The sequence below is a fragment of the Camelina sativa genome, chromosome 20 (assembly GCF_000633955.1).
Source record: "Camelina sativa cultivar DH55 chromosome 20, Cs, whole genome shotgun sequence".
NCBI lineage: Eukaryota > Viridiplantae > Streptophyta > Magnoliopsida > Brassicales > Brassicaceae > Camelina > Camelina sativa.
This window is the reverse complement of record NC_025704.1, coordinates 17,194,395-17,197,125: the sequence shown is the minus strand read 5'-3', so window position 1 is coordinate 17,197,125 and position 2,731 is coordinate 17,194,395. Positions and strand designations below refer to the sequence as shown.

General features: G+C 44.6%; 1 pseudogene; it reads right to left on the bottom strand.

Moving 5' to 3' along the window:
• Positions 5 to 2,731, bottom strand: part of LOC104772606 — an 8,797-nt pseudogene continuing 6,070 nt past the window's right edge.

Sequence of the window (2,731 nt, the reverse complement as noted above, 5' to 3'; positions counted from 1 at the left end):
ATTTTTTAACTTGATGATCCACAGGTTCCGAAGGAAATTTGCTGAGAAGCCAAACTAAGACAACGCCAACGAGAGCACCAGAGAGATGAGCAATGTGATTAACAGTCTGTAAAGAATAGCCACCATATATAGTTCCTGATAATCCAGCCGAAGCCTGAGCTGCTTCCATTACCTATGAGAGAATCAATGAACTAAAACAAATTTAGTTACCGTGCCCTGAATTGTAAGAACTTCTAATCACATCACGACTTGTTGTTACAGTATCAAACATATACAATGTTGTATAAATAAATAAACACAAAAGAAAATAGGACTACATTTTAAGCAGGAATCTTTACCCTCTCAATAACGAACTGACCCAATATAAGAACATCGAGGATTTTCCTCCAATCCCAAGACATCTACAAAATAAGTTTAGCAAAACATATATATAACTGAGAGTAGGTTGATGATTCACAGGGAGATAGAAGTAGAGAAGGAAAAATAATAATATAGAGTACCTTGACAAAGACACTGATAGCAAATAACCCAAAAACAGCTCCCGAGGCACCAACAGAAACAGCATTTCTCGGTAAAACTAACCAGGAAACAAGGTTAGCTCCAACACCAGTGAACAAGTAGGACAGCCACAAACCAAAGTTTCCTTCTTCTTCTTAAACAAGCTTTCCTGTTAAACCCACAGAAGGAGTTTTCCCAATGTCCCATTAGAGCTCTAAATCTATTAGCTAGAGAGTCCAACTAGGTGAAAAATCTTGAACTTTGTTGATGTCCAAATCGGTCACAACTAGAATGTCTAGTTCCGTAAAATGGAAATCGAAATTCTCTTTATAAATCGGTGCCGGGGCACAAAAGGACGGGCTACAATTTGGTCTAGACAAGTTAAAATAACGGACAAAAGACAATAGACGAGCTGTGAGCTCGTCGATTCTAACTTGGACGAGATGTCGGTCGTTACTTCTATCTGTATTCTCTCTTTGCAGAAATCTTGCATCCCTGTTCACGGACGCCGTACTCTCGCTTTTATAGGGATTTGTGTCGGTTCGTCCATCGAAAGGGCCAAAATGCCCCTCCCAGCTAAAGGGCATTTCTTGGGCTTCAATGTATTTGCGCCGGGCCATGTTGTGGGAGTGAGAATCCACCCCTAATTGTATTCCCTCCCTCAACACCAGTTTTGTAGCCTTTAGACGGAGAACTTTGTCCGAAGGACTCGTCTTCCCCTTGGTGGCTCGGCGTGGGAACTCAGCTCGTCCGAAGGGTTTCAGATTCTGAATTTCGATCGTTGGGGTGGTAATTCTGGACAAGATTTGAGGAAGTGAAGGGTCACGCGTGAGATTCCTCGGTTTTCGACGCTAGAGGTCGAATCATCGTGTGCGGTTCCTGACGCGCATGAAATCCGGAAGTTGTACCGTCACCAAACACGTGCTGTAATGATTACGCTTCAAGAATCCTCATTCCCTTCCTATAAATACTTCCCTTCTTCCTCATTTTCTCCATCTTGTCTACGAGTCATCCTCTGTTCTCGAGTCATCAGGTATATTTCCTTCTCTTCTTTCTTAAAATCGTTTGTCTTCTTTTCTTGTTTGTCTTTGATGACTTCCCCTGGATCCGCTTCATCTGACTCCTCTGCAGCAAGTCATCTCCGACAAGACTCTGATGATGTCAACAGGCTGAGTCGTGGTGGGCCAAGGTCATCGACGAGTCCCCATTCCGATGCGTCTTCTGACTCAGCTTTATTCGCTGAACTTCAACGCCGGGCTTTCTCCCACGTCGCGACTACGAGTTCGTCTCATCTTCCTTGTGCGATCCCCTATTTTATTGATGAGGATCTAGACGATTCTTGTATTCCCGAGGATCGTGTCATTGTCCGTGGGTCGTTGCCGGTTATTCCTCGTGTTTCTGGGGCTAGGAGGCACATCCTCTCATACGTTTCTCAAACCACTATTAAGCTTGAATCGGCCGAGAGAGCAGTTAGACTCGGCGGGTTGTACCCTCTTCCTCCTATTATTATTCTAGACGAAAGTCAGCGTCCTTGGGATGTTCCAGACGGTTACATCTGTATCTTGGAGAAGCTTTTCACCGAGTGTGCAATCACATTTCCCCTTCCTGCTTTCCTGATGTCATACTTGGTGAATCGTAAGATGGCGATATCCCATTTTGCAATGGCGACTTTCCGGAATGCGGTCGGTATCTCTATCTTGGCCGAGGCAGTGGGAATCAGTCTTTCAGTTGAACATTTTGAGGAACTCACCCGGTTTATTCCCACAAACCGAAAAAAATCGCCGGGCGTTTAATACGTTGGTTCGAGGAGGCCAATACTTGTTAAGGGGACGAAGGGGAAGACTTACAACTGGGCCGGATGGTATTTCTTCATGAAAGTAGTTTCGGGGGTCGTTGAAGATCCTTCAATTCCCTTATACTCTGGGTGGAATCTTTCACCCGGTAGCCGACCTGCTCTGTAGCATTTTTACTTCGGTTTCTGGTATCGTGATTAACCTTATTTTTGTCTTGCAGTTTCCGTGCCAAGGTGTCTGCTTCTGTACCCTGCTGCTTTCCGTGCCGAGGTAGACAAGATTAAGTCTGCTAGTCCTTACGTTTGGCCGGAAACTAGTCGAGCGACGGGGAAGACATCAGTGAGGAATACTTCGTCGTTGAAAGCCAAAACTTCGAAACCGACAAGTAAGTATCTGAGCGAGTTACGGGTGGCCGAGCTCATCTTTTTTTTTTTTTTTTT